Source organism: Anser cygnoides, chromosome 1 (genome assembly GCF_040182565.1).
Source record: "Anser cygnoides isolate HZ-2024a breed goose chromosome 1, Taihu_goose_T2T_genome, whole genome shotgun sequence".
NCBI classification, from domain to species: Eukaryota; Metazoa; Chordata; class Aves; order Anseriformes; family Anatidae; genus Anser; species Anser cygnoides.
This window is the reverse complement of record NC_089873.1, coordinates 99,575,184-99,588,739: the sequence shown is the minus strand read 5'-3', so window position 1 is coordinate 99,588,739 and position 13,556 is coordinate 99,575,184. Positions and strand designations below refer to the sequence as shown.

At 47.1% G+C, this 13,556-nt stretch overlaps 1 long non-coding RNA gene across 1 annotated transcript; it reads left to right on the top strand.

Annotated features, from left to right (window-relative positions):
• Positions 1–5,204: 5,204 nt before the first annotated feature.
• Positions 5,205–12,441, top strand: LOC125179971 (uncharacterized). Its single transcript, XR_007158121.2, has 3 exons — positions 5,205–6,766; positions 8,010–8,111; positions 10,908–12,441. It is a non-coding gene; the product is annotated as an uncharacterized lncRNA (long non-coding RNA).
• The last annotated feature ends 1,115 nt before the right edge of the window (positions 12,442–13,556 follow it).

Below are 13,556 nucleotides of genomic sequence, written 5' to 3'. Positions count from 1 at the left end.
AAGAACCAGTTCTTCAGGAAGGCATTTAACAGCCTTACTGTTGTTTTTTTCTGCCTGCCCACCTCCCACCTACATCTGCCCTATTTATGCTGAGGATGTAGAATGTCAGCCTCGTGGCTCACATGTGGCAAAATAGCAAACAATCGTGAATAATGGGAAGTCTCTAGCTGAGGATACCTAACATGGCACCACCTGCCAGTGGTGAGAAAACATGGGGCTGGGGTGTCCAAGAGAGAGCTTACTGTACTGTTTCAGTCCCTGGAAGATCCATGCAAGTGCATGCATCCCTTTGCCATTACCAGTCTCATCCATCTGAGCCCCATGGCCTTAGGAGCAGGGCCTCTTTCCTGCTCTGTGTGCATGTCTATATGAATGTGTGCGTCTGTATGGAGAGGTGTCTGTCATTACCTAGGAAAGCTGTAGGCTCAGGAGGATGTAACCTCAACCTTCTGCTAGAGCTCTGCTTTCTTTCATACTGTGAATGCATGAATTACATTATACACTATATATTTTCTTTTGCTCTTACCTAAATTTTCTCCAGATCCTCAGGCTGAGGACCAAGTCCAGTAAAATAGATCGTTATACTTCTGCGAAGGTGGTACAACAGTCCTCCATTATATCTCTGAAGATCATTCATTTGGGATTACATTTTATTATTATTATTATCCATAATTTCATGAGCATCCAAGGTACTGCCTCTGTGATGAGAGCTGTCACTCACAGCATCATTTCTGTCATCCAGCACATCATAAGTACAGTAAAAGGACAGAGATTTTGACACTTGTTCCACCCAGTTTGCATAACAGGGATATTAATGGATTTTTGAGCATGTTTCTATCAAGATATGTAAAAACTCTCAGTGATTTGGGGTGTCTTTTTTTCTCAGCATCCACTGTTTGGCAGGTTGTTTGACAGGGCTTGCTGGGACAACATGGTCCAGACTTTCATGGGGAGTTGCAAAAACGGCTGGAAATCCGATAGAAATAAATATCAGACTGCTTCACAAAACTGGGACATTTTTTTTAACAGCAGATGAGAACCTGGATGCCAAGTCTCTGTCAGAAACACGGCACGGCTGGACAAGCAGGACTTCTCCAGAAGTATTTTCCTGAACTCGACTGCAGGTTGCCCCGTGGAAGTATTTCCAAGGGCTGATGCTAAGGCGGGCCAGCAGGCAGCGCTCTAGCATCAGCAATTGCTCGTCGCATCCGTGTGGGAAGGGCTCCTAGCAGTCCCCCCCCGCTCCCTTCTGCAGGGGATGCTGTGGCTGTGGTTTAAGGCACGAGTTTGGCCTGAAAAGTTCAGTCGTGGCCCGAGGAGGCTGTGAGCTGAGCAGTGAGCGCATTTACCTGTTTTCTGACACAGGGTTTCCACAAGATTTACACTTGGTTACTGGAAATTGTCCTTGGACTTCTGTGTTTCAGTACATCTAGAACTAGCAATGAAGTGTTCCTGGCAGGTCAGGAGGGAGGTAATTTTAACAGATTATTATTTAATGCTCTGTGCGTGGAGGCTTCTGAGGAGTTACCTGAGTGGATTTTCAAGGAATGGGGAAAATAAATTTCCCAAGGAAAGGCTTTTGCTTTCTGAATTGGATTTTAGGGGCTAGAGTGCCCAGTGACTTGCAACTATGTGCCCTTGTGCAGGCACAGTTTGTGTACCCCCTCAGCTGCATCCAGACGTGACCTGCCCTGGTACACCTCTCACAATACAGCTGCTCTCACAATACCTCCTGTGCTCATGGAGGTTTCAACCCCTGACTATTAAAGCAGTGCAAAACCTGCATATTGCAGGCTAGCCGTAATTAAATCTCCTATCCACAGAAGTGGTTTAAACAGGTACAGCTGGAACGGGGATAGAGGTGGGGGCAGCTGGAACAGACGGAGATTTTTTAACATTTAGGGGAGAAAATGCAGGAAGAAGGCAGAGAAAGACTGCAAAAGGGACAGCCCTGAGGGACAGAGGCTGAGCGAGTGAGCCCTTTGGACTGAAATGGGACGATTTCCTCTGTGTGCTGACATTTGCTCCAGCCCTGTTCGCCTGCTGCTTTCTTCACCTCTGCTTCACTTCGTAATTGCCTTTTGTATTGTTGCCTTTCCCCACCCACCCCCAGGGTCCTTCCCTTCAGCGTTGCCTCTCCAGGGATTCCTCTGCAGGAGCCCAGCCAACACAGGAGGATTAAAAAGGACAGCCATGTCTCTGCTTTGTTGTCCAGTCCTTCCTGTTCCTGTAGGTTGGATATGCCTTTTTCAAGACCTCACGCCACTTAGGGTTTCTCTTGAGAAGGGGAAGGTACTGGGATCCTTTTTTTTAATTCCTTTTCCTCTTCCCACATAGGCCTCCAGGGGTTCTCAGAGTTTGACCCCTGTGGGTTCTCAGACTCAGCTCTTCAATTACACGTCTTTTTTTACCAATATTTTGTGCATTGTTGTGTTTCTGTGTTTATGCCATTGCTGCTTACAAACAGCACTTTGGGAGTTTGACTCAATTTCCTCTCCCCTCTCCCCTGCCCTTGCTCTCCTGTCTTTCATTTATTCCTGTTTTCTCATGATCTAGGCTAGACAGTCTGGAGACTTTTAGACTCGTGAAGACCTGCATTACTAATGTTAAAAAAAAAAAAAAAAAAAAAACACACAGAAAAATGCTTAATCTTTTTTTCCCCTGGACTGTAATCCTACAGAATCCTTAGTCTCCTACAGTGAAGCACAAAGGGCACAAGCTGCATTTCTTTTCCTCTGGCAGTCATCTTTGATTGGGAGGGGGAGACAATTCAGTCGATAAAACAAGAAACCAAGAGGTAGGATTCCTGATTTCTGTAGTCAGAAATCTGCCACTTGTTGGCTGTCTCGCTTGGAGCTCATCACTTAAGTTTTGTGTCAAAGTTTACCTAACTGTTAAAGAATAGCTGTTGCTACATTTTCTCAGGCTCTTGCCTGCAGGGGGTGATTACGGAAAAGGTAACGTTTTGCTTAACGGTTGAGCTGGAGTCGATTTAATTTGCAATTTGTTATGAAATGGTGGGTATTGTTTTACCTTTCTTCATCCCCAGGCTGGGGGAACAGCACGGTGAGTTCCAGAGATAAACGGCAAGCCAAATAATTGCAGGCCTGGCTCCTGGGGATGACTTGAGGATTAATGGCTGTTTGTAAAGCACTCCGAGATCCTTAGTCAAAACGTGCTTTTAACTCTAGGACGCTGCAGGCTGAAGGTGCTGGGTATGCCTGGGCTCTGGCAGAAGTCAGCACTGGGAGGAGATCAGGTCTTTTTAAGTGGAGGTGCATATCCAAGGATGTGGCTGGCCAGGCACAGGGGAAGGCTTGTGTTAGGTGTGGCAAATGCTCCTGTGTAGGACAGGAAGGTGGGAGGGAGAGCCTCTGCTTTCAGGCTTGTTCCTTTTAGGCAGATGTGGCTGCATTGAAGAGAGACACACGTCCACGAAGTATTTTTCTGGCGATATTTCTAGTATTTCTATCAATTAGCAGTATCTCAGCAGTGCTCAGCTGTCACGAATAAATGAATAAGCCAGCTTGAATTGCCCCGATGCCAGCCAGAGCCTCCTTGGTCTTTTCCCCTTTGGAAGGCCATGGGTGACCTCCATAGCTTGCGTTAAGCCAGAGCACAGCATCTCAAGTGTTTTGGAGCCACAAATGCCCACAGCTCATCTAAGCTGGGACCGTTCGCTGTCATTATCACAAGTGGGGAAAATTTTCTGTCAGGTGCCTGCACAGTGTCTGAGCCCCAGCCTGGCTTTTACAGCCCTAGAAGGAAGTGCTGAGTGCATTGCTTTCTAATCTTGCCCAGGGAGATTTTCAGAGGAGAGGCTGTGCTGTGGGAAGCAGCCTAAGATACAGATGGATCCAGCCAGCTTGCGCTTGTTTGAGTCCACGAGCAGCAGCCAAGGGCCAGGCACTCGGGGAAAGTTCCCCCTGTCCCGTGGGAGGAGCACGTGCCTTTGGAAAGATCCTTGAGCGTGCAGCAGCCACGGGTGGTGCAGGAAGGAAGAATTTCTCCCTGGGCTTCAGGGTAGTGCAGGGAGGAGTCCAGTGCTCCCAACGTAGTCCCATGCAGCAGCTGGTGGTGCTGTGTGACAAGGTTCTCTGGTACCGAAGTACAAGGACTCTCAGGACTGAGTATGTTAGCAAGGGGAAAGCAGGACAGGTCAGGTTATGGCTCTAGAGTCTGTGCACTGTACAGAGCCAATGAGTCCATCCCAAACCCTTTTCTACTCATCCTATCTTGTGGGAGAATGCAAAACTGCTTATTTCCTCCCCTCTGCAGCACAAGGTGAAACCTGGTGGAGAAGATCCAGAACCTTTGAGCTACAGTACACCCTCCTTTCTCTTGTCCTCCTTTAAGGGGCCTGTTTCACCCTTTTGTCCCTTCAGAGCTCAGACCACCATGCAGCAGCAAGGTGCATATGGACCTTCATCTGTTAGGGTTGTGTTCCCTGTGGTCTCTCAGCCCATGTGCTGGATGTCCCTCCTTATCACATTCAACCTTTCCTTTGGGTTTTGGGATGCCACTGATCCATGCCATAAGTTCCTATGTTGCTAACTCAGTACTCTCTCCAGTATGTCCAACACACCCCCACTAAAAAACTTTTGAAAATAACTTCTGATAGTCAGGGCCTCACCAATGACAGCATTTTCCACCTAGTCAGGGGAAATTTGCTAGGGAACAGACCTGTCATCTGATCTTTGTCAATACTTTTTTAAAATTTTCTTTGAAATGTTGACTCCTGGCTACAGGTAATACAGATAAAAGTGCTATGTCCCACCCCTACCACCCCTGCCTCTGGAGAGCAGCATGCTGAAGAGGAATGAAAGGGCCATGGGAATTCTAAGCATCGTTTTTATTATTATGACCTTTAAGAAGCCAGTGGGGGAATGGATGAGGAACACAAGGAAGACACTAAGAAAAGACCACACAGACAGTGCTTAAGGGGGGGAGGGCAAACCCAAAGGGAGTTAAAGAGAGAAACAGATGGGAGGGAAGAGAGAAGGAAGAGGAGGCTGAGCACGAATGGCAAGGAATGGCAGAGACACTTTCTTCCAGCTTATCCAGGGAGTGGCAGGAGCAGACCTGGGTCTCTCTGTCCATGAAAAACAGCCTTCTGTGCACCATTCTCCATTTTCCTGAAATCTCTGCTTTTCTTCCTCCAGGCAACCATTAATCTAATATTAAGCCCCTTAACCTCTCTAATTGTTCCCTTTCAGTGTCAGCTGGTTTCCTATTAACCTTTCAATCTCTCAGTAATGCAGTTACTTCTGACTCCAGCCAGCCCTGGCTCTAAAGCTTTACCTCCGGCAGTGAATTTTCCAAGCTTTCACTTTTTTTCTCTTTCTTTTCTGTAATGATTATTACTGCTGTTAAGGAGCCAGTTTGAACCAGCCTCTAAGTGCACAGGGCTGAACCAGTTGGAGTCTATAAATAGCCCTTCTCTAACCTTGTGCCTTATTTCATTAAGTTGATTGGCTTCTCTCTCTCCACTTCATTGCATCTCTCTCTCTCTCTCCCCTCTCCATTATTGATGCTGGTTCTTTTGTTGCTATATGAGACACCTGCTTGTTGATACCAGAGTTGATCAGTCTGAGTTTTTTTTTTTTCTTTTTGTTTTTTTCTTGTGTGTGTGTGTTTTTCCTACTGCACAGAATAGTATTGTTGCAGGGGAAGTGTCTCTAGAGTTTCATAACACAGGGAAAGCAGAGAGTGAGACAGGGCTGAAACAGTATGTCTGAAAACGACTACGCCATGCAATAGGAAATTGCATAGCTGAACACCAGTCACGGGGCCAGAGTTTGCTGCCTATAGGCTGGGTTTCTCCTGTGACGCACAATGTGATTATATTCAAATGCAGTCTCTTGTGCAAGTCCCGTTCTGAAATACTGAAGCCAAGGCATCTGCCCACATACAAATCAGGAGTGCTGGCCTAAGGCAGAACTACAGATCCCAGAACGCAGTGTAAAGTGTCTGCTGCATCTCAGACAGATCCTCTAGAGACTTTGACACCATTAATCAATATGCTACCACTGCTTGACCCTGTAACTGAGCAGAGTATAGTTTGCTTCACTGGCCATTGGATGCAGTTCAAGTGCCTTCATGTTGTGCCTCCTCTAACCCAGCTGCTTTTTCCATGCCGATGCTGCTCTTGAGCTCTGTTGAACCTTGGTAGCTCTTCCCGGTGCCTGCAAATAGCTCCTAATAGTTTGGTGGGTCCAGCAACAGCCATGGTTTCTGTGGGTGGGCAAGTACCACCTCATCGCAGAAGAGACTGCATCAGGGATCTCTTCATGCCTTTGTTTTGCTGTATGTCTAGGGGCAAGGTCTTTCCGGGCAGAGCTGCATTTTTCCCTGACGAAAGAGAGAGACTCACAAACTTTCGCAGTCTATGCTTCAGTTTACATTCACAGTCTTTTGCTTCAGCTCAGAAGAAAGATTTGTGTGTCAGAAAGCTCATCTGTTTTTCCTAGTTGTATCATTTGTCTAATACCAGCTGTTACCTTTCCCTGAGAGTCCTGCCTCAAAGTCAGCAGCGGCTTACCAAGATAATAGGAGCCATTCTCTTCCACTCTCCATGCAGCTCTGTGAGTCCCTGCTTGCCCACTTGCTGTTATTTCTTGTTGGAGGGCAGCAGCAAGGCTTTGTTTTAGTTTCTGGCAAACGATCTCAGTCTGTGCTAGGGCAGGAAAGAAAAGCAGGAGGAATGCGAACTGGCGAAGCTGTGGCGAAGCTCATTTAAATGAGAAGGTTCGCATGGACATATCAGGTAAGGGGGGCTTCTTTTTTAACTGCTGATAGGAAGCAAGGTTTGTAAAAGCACTGCATGTGCGGAAAGCTGTCTTCTCCCTGCACAGCTACCGAGGCAGGTGGCAGCCGGCGCTCACACCTGTTTAATAATACAGCTTCTTCAGGGCAGCTGAGCGCTTGCTTTCCGTTGCTCACAGCCTTGTGGCCTTCATGTTTTTTTTACAGCATTGGTCCCAGCCTTTGATCTGGTGCTGTCTGGGCCCACAGGACCCACCAGGCCCCGACCAGGCTTGCGAAGGGCTTGGCTCAGGCCAGAGTGGGCGCTGGGCCTGCTGCCGGCTCCACCTCAGGGCGGGTGCCATCTTGGGGCGCTGCCCTTGGCAACAAGATGGTTCCTCAGCATGGCCGGCTGGGGCTGGGACCATGGGGCCGACCCTGGGCCCATGGCCTCATGGGGAAGATGAGGGTCAGTGGTGGAAAGCATGCGTTCAGAGCTGGTGGAAGATGTCATTCAAAGCAAGGGTCACCCTGCTTTTTTAATCTGCGCTACAGCAGGCGAATGATATCAGATCCTCCCGTCGACACACCCTCAATGTCCATTTCGCCTGGCTTCTTCGGTATGTCCGGTCTGTCCCCCATCCTTTGGGAAGCTTCCTGACTATTTACCCCAGTGATCAATCATATGATCCCACTGTGGCAATGTGATACGGCTTTAGCTGTGCTAATCAGCTTAGCTCGTGCCCCTGGCCCCTGTCTCATTTTGGGAAAAAAAGTTTACACAGTGCCTGGCTAGGGCTGCTCAGTCCAGAAGATTTAAATCCAAGGTGAAAAATGACAACACAAACTTTTTCTTTGTTATTTTGTAGCCAGAATTCAGTTTACCATTACAGCTTCTAATTCATAATTCCTCTAGGAGGAGCTGAACATTGCATGATACACAAAAGCTGCATTTGCATAATAAAATCTCTGACTCTGACTGTTAAAAAAAAAAAAACAGTAATGAGTACTTAGGCTGAAGATGCTCAGTCATCCAAATGGACTTAGACACCGCATCATTTCCCTCCTTTCTTCTCCCAACTTGAAGCAAATTGGGTGCTACAGAAAAGAATACTGCTTGGTGCAGGGAACTGGAAACACTCACCTTGAACCTCGAGGGGTTTTACAGGGGAGACAACAGGGAAGAGGTTGACCTAATAGTAAATGTATTATGGAAGTTTTTGTTTTGTTTTGTTGTGTTTTGTTGTGTTTTGTTTTCTCCACAGGAAGACATGTCCCTGCTGAGAAGTGCCAGGCAAAGTCAGAGCTTGGCTGAGGAGTGAACAGCCAAGATCCCAGCTCCCTTAACTAGTCAGCCAGTGATGCAGGTGAGAGAAAGTATGCTGGTACCTCAGTCTCTGTCAGATGAGGGGAAATTAAGTATACTAGGGTGAAATAATAACTTTAAATATGTTGTTGTGTAAGAAGAGGGTCTGGCAAAAATCTTCCAAAGCCTCAGAACCACAACCACTAACAATTTCTGTCATGAGAATCTCAGCCCAACCGGAGATGGTGAACGCCCAACACACTGATAGTCCAGGAAACCTTTCCAGTCCTGTCTGAGGGCTTTCCCAGCCCAACTACTGCAGCAGCCTTTGCTCCCAGGCTTCTGAAGCACCATCCAGATGCAAAAGGAGGATCTAAAACCACCCTGCTTGTCAATTATCCATCCCTTCCCCCTCCCTATGAGGCCTGTCCTTGAGTAAGTTAATCATCCTGCTTTCTCAGCAGGTGAAAAGATACTCCTTTTTAGCATCGCAGGGGAGGCATGGCCAGGAGTAGTAGAAGACTTTGAACATCCTCAAGGTTTTGAACTTGTATTGTCCTCTTGACACCCGTGACTTGAATATACTTGAATATATACTCTGGAACTGATTAACTTGGACACTTCAATCTCTGGAAGGGAATGTTCTTCCTGCAGTTAAATATTCACTCATCATTGCACGTGGACCAGACATTACAGACGCTAGGGCTGCCTTTGCATTTTTCTCCCCATGAACTGAAAGAGAAAGGAGCATCCTCCAGTATTTTAGGGCTGCAACTTCCATCCTTCATGGTAGTCCAGTGCCCAGTTCAAGCTAGCTATCCTGTTAGCTTCAGCAGCATTTCCCCAAGCCCTATGGCCATGAAATTTGTAGCTCACACAGCGGGAAGCCCACGTTGCACACCCAACAAATACCTTGGTTCCAAAGTACATCCTCAGAGAACAGCATGAATAGTGTTTCTGAAAATCACGTGTCTCTAGCACTTATGAACGCCTCTGTGTGACATTGCTCTGGGAGAGGTAGAGCTCCCCCAATCCTAGCCTTCTACCTGTGGGAGGACTTTTATGGTAAAAGTAATTCTTTCTTAGGGAGCATCACAGTGAAGTGATTAAAATGGGAAAATCTGAAGCATCAGCATGGGCTTTTAGAAATAGTGGGGTATCCCCCTCTTTCCTCCAGTTCCTGCCTGCTATAAATGCTGGGGTGTGTGTCTTTGACATGCTGATACTATCAACAGGTAGATATCACCCCCTTCCACTGCTGCTTAGCGTCAGACTGGGATTTGGGGATTTACACTGCATTCAGAGCAAGGAGAGCAGACGAGGATTCCGTGGCCATTCTGGGTCACTGTGAGCAGAGAAAAAGCTGAAGAGCTCTCTGAGGAAGCAGTTCAGTTTATGGAGCACCCTGAGAGACCTTTCCACAGGGACTGTGCTTGTGCCTGCCATGTCCTGGCTGTGTCAGGTCAGAAAGAGCTGCTCGCCAGCTCCAGGACAAGCTCTTTTCCCCAGGCCCCCAGAACACCAGTAAGCCAGCGCTGCTGGGTCTCTGCCGAGGCTGGAAGATGTTTTGGCTCTGCACAGAGCTGAGCAAACACAGCAGCATTTGCCTGGCAGCAGCCACCTGCCTGGGAATAGGTGCAGTCCCTACCCACAGTGATGACGTCCCTGCCACTCCTCCTGGCACAGGGAGACTTCTGTTTCCTCTAGCTCAGGCAGGGGCTCCTTTTTTTTTTTTATTCTTTCTCTGTGGTGCCCATCTGTTTCCATACCGTTTCAGGCACCAATGACAGCAACCAAAAAAAATTCCACTGTACTCAGTTAATCCATAGGAAAATCCCACATTGGCACACAAAAAGTGGAGATTGCGCTCACGCGTTTTTCCCCAAGGGCCTTGGGCAATGGAAATTTTCTCAAGCTCCATTCATTAATGAAATAGATGAGCAGTTATGTAAGATCACGTGAGGGAAGTGGTTGGGCTTTGGTCAATGAAAGAGTTAGTCACACATCAATGAGCTTGATGGGCTTGGGAGGAAACATGGAGACACTTTTCTTGTTCAAGGACTGAGAAGGGAGAGTTTTAGTCATAAAACCTGATTACCCCTAAGCCTCGGCACCACCTTTACAGACTAGGCGTTGCAGGAGGCTTGTGGTGGTGCTTAAATACAAGCAGAGAGTTGAGATCTGTTGAGATCCCCCCCTCTTTCCCTTCCCAGATCACTCACCCCTGCTCTGAGAGACTAAATCAACCACCTGATGATTCTGGGGTGCAACTGAGGTGCTGTCTCTCCCCCTGGCCAGTCTGCCCTGTGAGTGCTCTGGGGATAAGTACAGTGAACATCATTATAATGTTCGATGGTCACAGGGCAGATAAAATCTGCATTAGGGCTCTCAGGAACCATTAGGACATTTGGTTGGGGGAGAATTTTCAAGGATCTCTTCTGAAACTTGTCGGTTTCCAAAGTTTGTCACTGATTTGGACTATTGCCTTGCCCACCTTGAATCAAAGATTACACCATCCTACTGAATTTCCTCAGGAGTGACCATAGGAAAAGCAGGGAATATAAGGAACTGATTTGGATCAGCCTGTCAATACCCAGTTAGACATGGTCTGGAATAATATTGTGCCAATTCCCACTGGTTCTCATTTTCTCCATTGGGAGCCCAGCCAGAAGTCCTTCAGGACCCTGAGTTCGTGTTACCTTGGCCCTTGGCTCTTCTTAGCTTCTGCTTTGGGGCTTACAGATCTGACTTTTAGACAATGATGTTTTGCAGAAGACAGTCAAACCAGCTTTGTTTTCTCTCATTTGCTCTAATTTCTGGATGCTGAATAACCAGCTTGTGTGCGTTCACCTTGCAGCCAGTCTCTTGAAGGTCATTTCAGACTGTTGGACTAAGCAGGGCAGCAAAGCTTGGCTGGCAGCCTTCACGAGACGTGGAGAAGCAGTCACCTGGCACAAGCCATCAGGAGCACTCATGGCCTGAAGAGCGCAGAGAGTGGAGGAGGCCTCAGAAGGAAACTGATGGGGGGTCAGGTTGGGAAGAAGTGGGTGTGAGGGTCCAGCCTAAAAGTTTCTTGGTGCATGAGGACTGGAAATAAGTGGGAGCTGTGTGAATTGCATAAGCCAAAGTCCCTCCCACATTCACTGATCTGCCCTGAGAGCTGAGGTTGTGAAACCTTGGAAACCTGCAGCACGGAGGTGCTCACTTGGACACACACTGCTGCTGACGGCACAGCTCGGGGTATCCTAACCCACGCCACGCAGGCTGTGTTGTGCAGTGAATATTCAGCCCTCGGTCAAAGCCCAGCTGTCTCACCGAGGGGATGGTTTCCAGAAGGAGCCACATTCCTGACTGTGAGGAGCTGAAAGGACTGCATATGGGCTATGCCTTAAAATAGACAGAGATATAGGAACACAGCTCATTTCCCAGGCAGCATGGACACGTGCTGACATCTCAGGCGTTTGCTCACAGGGGGAAGTGCTGCTAAAACTACAGCTGACAACCTTGGTGACAAATGTCACTGGTTGCCTTGGGGTCATTTTCAATAATGTAAAGGATTCTGGTGGAGATTTTTTTTTCCAGCAAAATTTGCCTCAGCTTTATTGTATTCTGCCTCTGTAAAAGGCAAGTTGAATGGGAAATAGATTCCCCCTCTACCAAATAATCTAGATATTAAGGAAAAGTATGTGTCCTGAGTTGGCATAAAAAGTTAAAATCTCTAACTTCTCAAAGAATTGATATTTTACTAGAAAAAAATCTCTTTTTGTTCAGTTGAAATGTTTTCTTTCAGCAACCTAAATGTTTTATTTAGAACCACTTATGTACAGTTAGCCTTCTCCTTTTTATTGACTAAGCATTGCAAATCTATGGTGAAGATCTTTTTTACTTTAAAAAATGTCTAAATATTATGGTACTTACAAAAGTGATCCCCTGAGCAATATTTCAAGCTGACATGTTCTTTGAAAGCCGCGCTTCCCCTGGAAATGATTTGGATGTGATTAACTTCCATTAAAATTTGAAAAACAGTTTGGCAGAAGGTTTCTAGCAAATTCTACTGAAACCTGTATCTCTGAGCTGTAAAACTCTTCCTGATGGTTTGCGAACTATGCAGCGATGGGTTGCAAGACAGATCTTTTTGATGGCGGTGAGAGAACTCAGTGAGATGAATTTCTCTTGGCTGCCTTTCTTATTCTAGCTACATTTGCTCTTTGAAGTAGTTGTTACATGGTCCCCCAGAAATAATACACCAGAGTGTCAGCTGTTTCTGGAAAACGCTGTGTGTAGTGTGTGTGAGGCTCGAAGTGCTGTTGGGACAGTGCTTGGCAGGTAGGAATAAACATGCTACAGCCATTCAGACGTTGCTGGTGGAGAAACCCAAGCACCAGCAAAGTAAGGCAGGTCAGAGCACAACATAAATGAGCAGATGAATGAGAAATTATCTTTTTCTTTACTGCCCGCCTCTTGCTGAGCTCTCCAGCCAGCACAGCCCCACTGCCTTGTGGTGTTGACTGGAGTATGTGGCAGCAGGCGACGGCGTGAGTTAATAATTAAACAAAAAAGCGTCATTACTCCCCTTGCCACTGCTGTCCCTCCCATAAATATCCTGCGTGGTAGAGAAATGATCCTGTGCAATGAGAACAAAGAAGACTTTTCAGGATGAGCAGATTTTCCTCTGCTGGAGACCTGCTCTCACTTTTCTCACTGCTCTCACCGGTGTTGGAAGGTTAATGCACTTGGTCTCCATAAAGGTGGAGTTCAGAAAAGACGGATGAAAAGGACACAGGGACAATCATAGCACTGATTTCCATGAATAATCTCCGCAGATGTTAGCCAGAGCCATTTCCTTATCAGAGAATACATTTCTAATAGCAATGCTTCAGAGTCTGGAAGGAAACATCTTAAAGTTACCTTTGGCATTTCAAGGCTAGAACAATTTTCACCGAGCTTCTCTGGACCTCTAGATAAAATATTAACTCTGAACTGGGTGCAGAGGCCCCAGCAGGCTGTAAAGCAGCAGCACAGATGAGGAGACAGGCTCTGGGACAGAGATGGTGAGATAGCATCCATGTCTTTAAAACCAATCTGTGTCTAGATTCACCTGACTGACACACCTGCTGACTCCCCAAAACCTTTGGCTGCACATCACAAAAAAAAAAAAAAAGGCTTGCAGGCAAGCTCCACAGATGCCAGGCCCAGGAAGGGGTCCCCTTTGCTGAAAAAGCTGGTCACCCTAACTCTGGAAGGGAAAAGTGGAGAGCCACCGTAATTTCTCTGCTGTGAAGCCTCTCTGAAGCCCCTTCTCTCACACCAGTCCAGCTCCAGCAGCTCCCAGTGATGCTGAGTGGCACCTGCTGGCCTCCGGCATTTGCACTGGGGCATTATCAGTGCCTCTGAGCTCCTGCCCAGCCTCTGTCCTGCCAGGTGCATAGGTGTTTGGCCCACATCCATAATGTGGAGTTCAGGTGCTTAAACTCCTGCATGGAGACAGATAACTGAGCCTCTGCCT